Source organism: Muscardinus avellanarius (genome assembly GCF_963383645.1).
Source record: "Muscardinus avellanarius genome assembly, chromosome: 12".
Lineage (NCBI taxonomy): Eukaryota > Metazoa > Chordata > Mammalia > Rodentia > Gliridae > Muscardinus > Muscardinus avellanarius.
In genome coordinates this window covers 60920705-60932159 of record NC_137798.1, presented here as the reverse complement: position 1 = coordinate 60932159, position 11455 = coordinate 60920705, and positions in this window count along the sequence as shown.

Here is an 11455-nt window from a genome sequence, read left to right as displayed (position 1 = left end):
AACTTGACATGTCTGAATACCTTGCCCAAGACCACAGACCAATGGACACCCAAACCCACCTGCCAGCCATCTTGAATTCCTCCCCTGCCCCTCAACAGGTCCTGCCCCTCCTGCCTCCTCAATCATGGCCACATTGCTCCCTCTCTCTCATGGGAGATAGTCTTCTGTGCCGGGGGCTCTCCCCGCCTCTTGCCTGGAGTCTCACTTGCAACATCTTCTCGGGTCTCACTGCCACTGATGGCTCATCCTTATTCTCCACACGATCCTGTTGAACCAGCCATTCACTTCTCTAACAGGATTACCAAGTAGCTACTACGTGCCAGGCATGGCAGTAGCTTTTGGGGTCACCAAAATGGACCAGATGGTCCTCGACCCCCAGGAGCTCACAGAAAAGGGAAAGTCAGGAAGACAAACCAAAACCAATAAATACTTGGTGACAAAACACTGGAAAACTGTCTATGTTAGATGGAAACTCAGAGGAAGAGCTGGGAAGCATTCTTCCCTGTGTGGCTCAAGAGTTGGGACCGGTTATGTCTCCAAATCACTATAGCGGGATTAAGTGAAATCTGTAGTGTCTGTCTGGAGAAGTGTTTGGTTTTGTTTTACATACCAAGGAATCTGGAGGCGAGAGGTTGCAGGAGTGGGCCAGTTCCGACGATGGCAAGGCCGACTGTCTGTGATGCTCAAGGCCTTCCTGCTGCACCTCTCTTCTGTCTTCCAACTCAGCAGTGGCAGAGTGAGTGGTCATACCACAATCCTCCGCGGCTGCTTCCAGTGTCACTTATTAACTGACTCTGAGTTCTCTGCCTCCACCTTTCACATTTAAAGGACCTTGTGATTATCTTGAGCCCATCCAAATAACCCAGGATAATCTGCCAGTTACTTTAAATCCACCTGCAACCTCACTTCTTCCCCGCTGGGTAACACAACATGGTCACCTGGTCTAGAGGTTAGGACATGGACACTTGGGGCCATTATCCTGCCTCCTCGGCTGGGAATGGGGAAATGCCTCTTGGGCTGGCAGGACCAGGTGAAGAAGCTGACCACTAGGATGCCGACCACTAGGCTCCTCGAGAACCCTCCAACGGGGTGCTGGAACTCCATAGGGGCAAGTGCCTCGGGACGCAGCTCACCCACTCTGTGGCAGCTGTACCTCAGGAACAAGAAGCCACGGGAAACACTGCTGCCAGGGAGAGTAGGAGCTCGTCCAAAATGCTCCATTGGCAAAGCTCACCAGCACATCAGCTAAATGAAAAAATACAGAAAGGACACAGAGGGGATCTTTGGTTGGGGTTGGTGACCAAGGCTGGTGGTATCTGAGGCCAGTGAGTTCACTGGTCTTTTTCTTTTTCTTTCCTCTTTCTTTTTTTCTTTTTTCTTTTTAATTCTGGGGCATTCTACCCCTGAGCAACACCCCCAGACCTAGTTTATTTTTGTTTTGAAGTAGGGTATAACTTGGTTGCTGAGGGTTTTGCTAGGTTGCTGAGGCTGGCCTTGAACCTACAATCCTCTCGCCTCATCCTCTCAACTACTGAAATTACAAAACTCACTGATCATAGGGATCAGAAAAACCTAGACGTACAGTTCCTACAGAGCTGAGGATTTTGAAGGTGCCCAGCTGGTAGGTGGGAAGGACGGTGTGGAATAGGTCGTGTGATGTGCAGCTGAGCCTGCGGGCCCTCAGCCCTGGGCAGACTGGGCCCTGGGGAGAGCCAAGGGCCAGACCAGCGGATGACATCTGAAAGTTCACTGTCAACGGCCAAATAGTTCTTTTCAGTGCTTTTTGTTTGTTTTTGTTATTGGGGATTGAAACCAGGGGCATTCTACCTCCAAACTATACCCTATTTTACTTTTGTTTTGAAACAGGGTCTCACTAAGTTTTTCAGGCTGACCTCAAAACGGCTATCCTCCTGTCTTAGCATATCTGGGCTTACAGGTGTACACCACCATGCCTGGTTTCTTTTCAGCGCTTAAAACACATCAAACTGCACTGTACCTCATTCAGTTCAACCGGTCCCACCTGAGCCCACTGAGATCACCCCTCAATCTATAAACCCTGGGAAATGAGTCTTTTTTTTTTCCTTCTATACAAAAGTCTCAATGCCAAGCCCTGTCACTTGCCTTATAATTAATTCAGCAGCTAGTACACTCCCTCCAGGTTTCATTTCTGATGCTGTAACTTCAAGCCTCCTGGCCCCCTCTGTAGAGGTGGAGGCCTGTAAAATATGATCTTATCAGACAGGCAGGAAGCTGGCAAACAAAGAGATTCTCAAGGAAATAAAGACATCAAGCCTAAACTCCCATTCATTGCAACCTCGCTCTGCTGTATGTTTGATGAAGTTTGTAAAGCTCTGCCTTGCTCCGTGGGTCTGGTTATTATTGAAACTGCAGAGGGTTATGATTGCAAGAAGTGTCAATGTCACTCAAAGTGCCATAAAGTTTGGGGTCACTCAAACACTTGGGGTCACTGAGACAATGGCTGTCCTGAACACAGTAGTAACTGAACCTGCCCTTGTTTCTCTTCCAGCATGAAGACAAGTAATTCCACGTTGAAACCTCAATTCTGCTCATACCAATAACATGAATAGTTGTGTTTGGCTGCTTATTTTGCCCAGGGCAAGAATGCCACAGTTCATGGGATTTTTCTTGGCAACTATACATGCTTCTAAAACTTTACCTTGGGATGAATTATGTGATCAGACATTGATCCCTCTTAAGCCTGTGTGCCCAGGGGGTTGGGGGGTGGGGGACTGAAAAGTTGGCCCAGCCAGTTCTGCTTCCAACTGCAGCCTTGAAGCTCATTGTTAGAGTGTCCCTGGGTTTAATCCCCAATACTACAAGGGAGTGGAAATACAGCTTTGCTTTGTCTTGGTTTCTTCATCAGTACAAAGCTAGTAATAGTCTATTATAATACCCATGATCTGGCACCATCTTCGAATTGGGTATTGGAATTCTGCTAGCATAATTCACGCTTGTAATCCCGATTTGTGAGGCTGAGACAGGAGGATCACGGTTCACAGTCAGCCTCAGCTACTTAGTGAGGCCCTTTGCAAATGACTGAGACCTTGTTTCAAAATAAAGAATAAAAATAGGGCTGGAGGTGTAGCTCAGAGGTAGAATGCCCCTGGGTTCCCTCCCCAGTGGCACAAAAAGAAAAAAAGAGAAAGGCTCTTGGGGCAGAGAACATCATGACAGTCATGTGTTCTTTGCTGGAGTTTCTCCTAGCTCAGAATCTTGTTCTCCACCTCCCACCACCACCACTAAGGGAAGGATGCCATTTTTTTCTTCTCTTAACCTGAGGTTGGACAGATGACTAAAGAACCAATTCAAACTAATCAAATAATCTGTTCATAAACCAAACCATTTAATAAACAATTGACTTGCCCTTGAGCAGCCATTATTCTTTCTCTGGACGTCCTTCCAACCAAACCTTGTGAGTTCCACCCTGTGTACAAGCTGCTCATAGACCTGTTCAGGCTACTGGGATTCTTCCTCCACAGGTCCTTGCTCTGGGGTATTCTGCCTCACATCTCTGACCTCCATTTCTTTGACTCAGTGAAACTGTACTCTTGTTGTTTTCCCGCCCTTACACCACGTCCTGGATGCCTCTTCTGGACAGAGGTCCTGGGCAATGGGAGAGCTCATTTGTGTGTCCTCCTTTCCCCAGCTGCCATAGCCCTGTGATCTGTTGCCCAGTTTATGAAAACAGTGGGTTCTATATTTTGTTACTTTTTGGGGGGAGGTAGTGGAGATGGAACTCAGGGGCATTCTACCTCTGAGTTACAAACTCAAACCTTTATTTTATTTTAAAACAGGGTCTCCAGTGATAAAGGACTATGAAGTTTTAGATTCTGAAGCTCAGAATGTTTTTATTTGACTTAAATGAAGATGAGAATTTTTTCCCTTTCCCACTCACTCACCACTCATATTTCCCACATTAACACTATTAATATCAACCTCCACAACCCCTTATTTTATTATTTCCAATGATTCCAAGTTCATATAGGACTGATAATGTAGCAAGCCCCAAGTATACTAGTAGACAGACAACTCCCAACTTTCTGTCTAGTTTCCAGCCGTTAAAATGAACTGCTAAAAAAAGAAAAATAATTGAAGATGAGAGATGGTTATGTAAGTCAGTCCTCTGCTGTTCACATCTATAGGAGCCGAGGAATCTGTGAGTGGTTTTCATGAGCCAGGGAATGCCTAGGCAGACCATGTCAAAGACATTGGACCCCACAATGTTAGACATGGCCATGTCCCCTTTACCTGCAAGAGGAAGGTACACTGCTCAATGTGCATGATGCCCTTGTGTTTTATTAACAATCTTCATAAGAAAAAACACTGGATACTTTTGTTGATATTGTTGGTTAGTTTTCGAAAATTGTTGTTAGAGAAAAAGGCTTACTAAATTTGTATTTTTAAGTTTTTCCTGGGTTAGTATTTAAAGTCTTAACATTTATTTAATAATTATTTTTATTTATTAAACCAGTTTTTCAATAAGGTATTGTAGCTGATTGCTCTTCATTCTTATTTAACATAGTGAATTACTATCTCATGCACATTGCAGATATTATTTGGGGGATTGGGTTGAGTGAAACTAATCTACTAAATCATAGACTCTTCCCCTTGAGCCACTTCTTTTCTTCAAAGTATGTTAATGAAGAAATAAATATTTTCAACATTTAAAAAAAACACCAGGGTCTCACTAAGTTGCTGAGAGCCTCACTCATTTGCAGAGACTAGCCTCCGATCCTCTTGCAATTCTCTTTTCCCAGCCTCTCATATACTGGGATTACAGGTGTGTGCCACACCTGGCTAGTAATCTTTATAGTTATTTAGAGTGGGAGAGTAATTCTACACCCTCTTATTCCTTCATGTCCTGTTTATTGGTTGCTGTTTGCTTTTGTTATTGTATTATTCCATTGCTTCCTCCCATTAGTCAAATCTATTTTAGTATTACATTTATTCTTTTGCTTTTTTAAAAAAAATCTATTCCCCTTGGTGTCATTATTTTCAGTCATTATGCCTCCTTTACTTACCACAGTATTTACTTACTTAGCATACCTAAAATATCATACCACCACATGTCACAAATAGGAACAGTATATAATTCCACTTACCTAAGTATCTTATGCACCTTTTACCGTATTTTCCATCTCTATGTTAATAGTTTTACTTTAAAACTTAGTTACCCTTTAGTTCACAGCCAGTCTCAGCGTCTTAGGCCCTCTACAACTTAGTGAGACCTGTTTCCAAATACAGAATAAAAAATCAGTTTGGGAGTATAGCTTGAAGGTAGAATGCCCCTGGGTTCAATCCTCACCACACACACACACACACACACACACACACTCTTTAAAGAATAAAAATAAAGGATAATATGTTGTGTACATTCAGGTTTTTATCTGTTATGAATCTCTAGCCAGAGGGAACTACCTTAGCTCTTATTGTAATGCAGGTGCATGGGTGATAAAATCTCTCAACTTTCATTTGTCTGAAAATGTCATTTATACTTAAAATTCCTCTACTATCATTTTAATGGGATCTTAGAAAGGATAAAACCAAAACACATTCAATAAGTTTTCTTGACTCAAAGTTGGAAGTTTGACTTTTTTTTTTTTTTTTTTGGTACTGGGTATTGAACCAAAGGGCATTCTATGTCTTAGCTATGTCCAGCCCTATTTTATTTTTTATTTTGAAACAAGGCCTAGCTAACTTGATGAGGGTCTTGCTAAGTTGCTAAGGCTGGTCTCAAACCTTCAATCCTGTCTCAGCCTTCCAAGTACTGGAACACTGGGATTGCAGGTGTGTGCTACCACTCCCAGCTGGAAGCTTGACTTTTAAGAATATCTGGAAAATATCAGTTGGTACTCAGAGCCATCAGATGCCAAGGTCCAAATAAAGGGAGTATGATTACAGGGAGGGTTTACTATCCATCCAGGAAGGTGACATTTTTATCAACAATAAAACATAAATTCATGTTCCAGAAACTAGTCTGGGTATTTTATGTGCATTTTCTCACTTCAGTCTTAAGTGGCCTCATGAGAAAGAAGGATAAAAGACTGCTTTCATGGGACTATTGCGAAGATGAAATGGGGTCAAGGTGAACCATCAGGGAGAAGGGTGCTGAGAGGTCCACTTCCATTTTGTTTTGTTTTTGTAACAGGGATTGAACCCAAGGGCATTCTACTTCTGAGCTACAGAAAGCTCAACAAATGTTAACTACTATTATACTGAATATAACAAACAAAAACAAAGATCACAACAAATATCAGCAGGAAGATCAATCTGATCTGACAAGACAAGGTGACAGAATGGCAGAGAACAGGCTGGGAGAATGAGTCACAGGGCAATTTCCAAAAAGCAATGACTGATGGGCACTGCAAGGAGTCCATGGTCTCGACGCCCCCTGCAAATCATACCCCAAGTTATCCCATTATTGTCCAGACCTGTGACTTGGTTGCAGAACAGCCCTGCTTACAGAAAGGATGGATCATATGTGCCAAAAACTGATGTGTATTAGCCGCATAGACACCTCCTAATGACTACTTACAGCTTCGTGTTTTGGTTTATGTATTTAAAAACAATTATGTACAAGTCTTGTGCATAAATATCTGTACTAACTTTATTTGTAACAGCCCCTAATTTGAACCAACTCAAATGTTCATTTGCAGATGAGTGGATAAACCAATTTTAGTAGACAGTATATATACAATGCAATATACTCAGAAATAAAAATAACAAACTATTGTTTTATTATTATGCTGAAAGAAGCCAGACAAAAATGAGTGCCCACTGCATGAGACCATTTATATAAATTCTAGAAAATGCAAACTATCCTGTAGTAACAGAAACATGTAAGGAGTTACCTGATGGTAGGGTGGTAGGGGATACGATAGGTTATAAAGGAACAGAGAATATTTTGTGGGTAATGGTTATATACATTATTTTGAATGTGTTGATGGTTTCAAAGGAATACTGCAAAACGGATACAACTGTATACATACGTGTGATTTATTGTACATTAGTTATACATTAACATAACTTTAAAAACAAGCCATAAGATCCCAGTTCACTCCCATTATATTGGCAAAAGGAATTTGTATAACAATATCAAGTGTTGTAAAGTTACAAATGATGTTATGGTTTAGGTCAGAAATGTCCCCCCAAGGCTCCCGTGTTAAAGGCTTGGGCCCCAGCTGGCGTTATTGGAAACAGGTCGCACCTTTGAGAAGTGTGCAAGTTTACTAGACTGTGCCTTTGACGGTTCTGTCTTGTTCCCAGTCTCTTCCTTACTTTCTGCTTGCCAGCCTCCAGGTGAACAGCATCACTCCACATGCTTCCCACCCTGATGTTCTGCTTTACCATGGCTCAGAAACAGCAAGTGACCAAGGATGGATGCCTCTGAGTGGCCAAGGTAAGCCTTTCCTCCTTTGAGATGATTTTATCAGGTATTTCATCATAGTATCAGATGGCTAAAATGGAAAACCGTACCCAGAAGTGAGGTTGTTGCTGCGACTATATTTGTCACTATGGTTCAAAAGTATTTGGAGCTGGTTTTCAGGAGTTTGGAAAGGTCTGAAGATAAAGGCTAAAGAAGTTTAGAATGCTATAAGCAGAACCTAGCGGGTGACTCTGGTGGGAGCTCTGAAGACTAGAATGCTGATAGGGATGCAGATAGTAAGGGTTGTGCTCATGAGGTTTCAGATATAAATGAGGACTCTATTAGGAATTGGAATACAGACCATTCATATTACATTCTGGCAAAGGACTTGGCTACATTTTGTCCATGCCCTAAGACTTTATGTGAGACCATGTTTAAAGGTAGCAGATCAGTTATTCTGGTAGAGAAAATTTCAAGGAAGCATAGCATTCACGTTGTGACAGGTATTCACGGGTGCTTTTAGTCAGGCTCAGCGCAAAAAAATGAGGGGCAAGAGATTTGAAGAACTTTTAGTCTTACCAAAAAAGAGTGTTTATAAAATTGTGGCTAAGGAGTGTGGCTGTCAAAGAGATTAACATCATTAACGAGAAGCTAAGTGCTAGGCCTGGTGGTGTGCACACCTGTAATCCCAGTACTTGGCAAGCGGAGACAGGAGGATCACAGGTTTGTGGCCAGCCTTGGCAACGTAGTGAGCTCCTCCCCAATTTAGTGAGACCCTGTTTCAAAAATTAAAAAAAAAAAGAGTTGGGGCATAGCTTGGAGATAGGATGCCCCTGGGTTCAATCCCTAGTACCACAAAAAAACAAAACAGAAAACAACCACTATAGAAAAGTCTGGTGAGACCCAGTAAAACCAAATACATGGACATTCCATGAACCCAAAGTTCCATTCCCTAGGAACATAACCCTTGAAAATCTCATATGCACATGCCCAAGGGCACATAGAATAGAATGTTCACAGCAGTATTGTCCATGGAAGCTTAAAACTGAAACGGATAAGGAAATCGTGATGTACCCATTTAATAAAATATATAGAAAAACGGAAGGAAATGAAGAGAGGAAACAAAGAAAGGAGGGGGAGGAGGAGGAATTCAAGCTATGTACAGCTACATTTATGCTTCTCATAAAATAGTGCTGATCAAAATGGCATGTCATAGAATACGTTCACAATTCCATTTTTACAAAGATCAAAAACTAAAAAAAGGCATTATTTGGTTATGTAAACCTATCAACAAAACTATGAAAGAGGACAAAGGAATAATATACACAAAATACAGAACAGTGGTTCTACCTGTTGATGATGGGAATTGAAAGGAGTTGGGCAAAGATACACAGGAAACTCAAAGTAATAGTAACATTCCTTTTTTTTTTTTAAATACAAGTGGATACCCAAGTGCTCGCTGCATTCTCATCATTCATAACTCCCATGTATGTTACAAACATTATTACCTAATCAATATTTAATAAAAACAAAACCATTTAAACCAGTTACTACTCAATATTCAACTTAGGAATTCAGCTATATTTATAAATACAACAAAGAAAGTGCTCCTACAAGCAGTAAGATTTTCAAGATAAGCTTCAAAAGTAAACTAGTAGCAAAATGAAACATACATTTGAAATAGCATAGTACTTGGAAAACAGCACACAATAATTGCTCTCAATTATTGTTACTATTTTTATTGTTGCGTTTTTTAATAAAATCCCCCCAGTTAATTCCTTTATAGGAGCATTGGCCTAATCCAGTTAAAAGATGGTAATATATTCTAAGTGTGTATTCTAAGGTGTTGACATATTTCTACTTGACTCCTAAGCCATTCTGAGAATAACTAACAAGTAAGACTAGATGTCTGTTAAGGCTACACATGACATTAAACCCAGGTGCTCAGCACATACAAGAAATTTTGCATGCTTGATGCAAGTTCTGGTAGGAAATGTGGTTGTTTTACACAAAATAAATGTTTGGTTTACACAAAATAAGTGTTATGATACAACAGAAAGTTATCAAGATCAGTTGTCAGAAACAAAACAATCCTGTTTAATATGACTGGATATGCTTATCTGTTCTACAGAAGGCCAAGTTTATAAAGCTGTTCTATAAAAGTCTTTATACCTGAGTTTCTATATTGTCCTCATACTGTACAAAAACCGTCCTGTCCTGGGTATCAAAAATGAGAAAATGTCTCATCTTATGTTAACCAATTCTTCCTTCAAGAGATAAAAATATAACTTTGGTGAATTGAAGAATAGTATCCACAAATACGCAGACTTAAGGGAGGAGGCAATAGATATTCACCGAGGAAAAAAAAGCTTGTTCAACCTGTTTTATTTGTTTTTAAAATACTCTTGGTATAGCTTGAAGAGAAAATATCAATAAGAAGAAAATTACCCAAAGGCATTTTATCTTCATTTAGCTTAGAGCATCCAAGAGTAGGCCAAGCATATGCTGTTCTTTCTTCCTCCCTAAACTTGCAGAATTTATAGGACCAATATAAAAGTAACCAGTAAATATTTAGCAATGCTTGAAAATTGAAAAATTTCATTTCACAATAAACTACAATTCTGCAAATAAATACTGAAAACTACAATGAATAATTTTCAAAATGTGGTCCTCAGATCATCAGCATCAGCATTACTTGAAAATTTGTTTAAATTACTGAGCTCTGTCCTAGACCTATTGAATCGGAAATACAGTTTGAGAACCAGGAAGTATATCAATTAACAAATTCAAGTTTGAAAAGTAGAAAATATATTTTTTAAGCTATTTGGAATATTTTACAAATACTGACCATATACTTGGCAAAGGAATTGTTGAAAAAAAAACTGTATTTGAATAGAATGTTAGAGCCACATTTTAATTTTACTTGCAAACAAATGCAGCGAAAAACTAGATGTACAGGTTCAGAGAGCCTACATAATATACAAAGAGTTCATACATGTTAGGCAAATTTCCATTTCCTACAACTTTAGTATAGATTAAATCAACAACTATATTTTACATCTGTGAATACTAAATTCAGCCAACAGAATCTCTATACCTGGCAAAGAATGGGAACTTTATAGAAAATAGCTCAGGCAGAACTTACTCTTAACTCATAAACTCCTAACTGTAGGAATCTTCATAGCAAAAGCAAGAAACAATGCAGAAATTAAATGCAAATATGAACTTTCCCTATCAGTTTGACTCTGCCTCCTAGGTTCCTAAAAATCATCTGAAAAGTATTCCCCAACTCTCTCACATTTTTTAACTGAAAAATTCAAACTACTTCAATAATAAAATACTTTTCTACCAAAGCTTCACTTTCCCGCTGGTGGTTTTTAAATTTTAAACCAAGGCTAAGCATTCCCCCCACCCTTGGTTTATAATTTTTTTCTTTAGTCAACAAAAATCCGGGAAATTGGTATCATGTTCACTGACTAAATGCAATAATATTAGCAAACAATTCTTGAAAAATTCATGCAAGTGAAAAATGAAACATGTTACTTCAAACAAACCTCTTTGCTTTATTTTTTGATTATTATTATTATTTTTTTTTTTTTTTATTTATTTTTTTTTTTTGGTGGTACTGGGGTTCCTGGAAGCCCTTCTACCTCTGGGCTACACTCCCAGACCTATTTTTACATTTTTATTTGGAAACAGGGTCTCCTAAGCCAGTGCGCACGGCTGGCTTCGAACCTGTGCGATCCTCCTGTCTCTGCCTCCCAAGCGCGGGAATTACAAGCGTGCGCCACCACGCCCGGCCCTCTTTGCTTTAAAGGAAATCAAAATGGAAGTTTCTGGTGACAACTTAAATGTCCCTTAACAAAAGAATGTACAAGTAAATTCTGACATGTTCATAGTTTAAAATGACTAAGACCTGCATGTGTAAAATTTAAAGCTAATATTGAGCAAATAAGGCAAATGACAAATAATTTACATAAACTTTGAAAACATGCAAAACAGTAGGATGTTGTTTATGGATACATTCATAGGTATTTAATTGTAGAACAACATGAATTGTTAAATCTC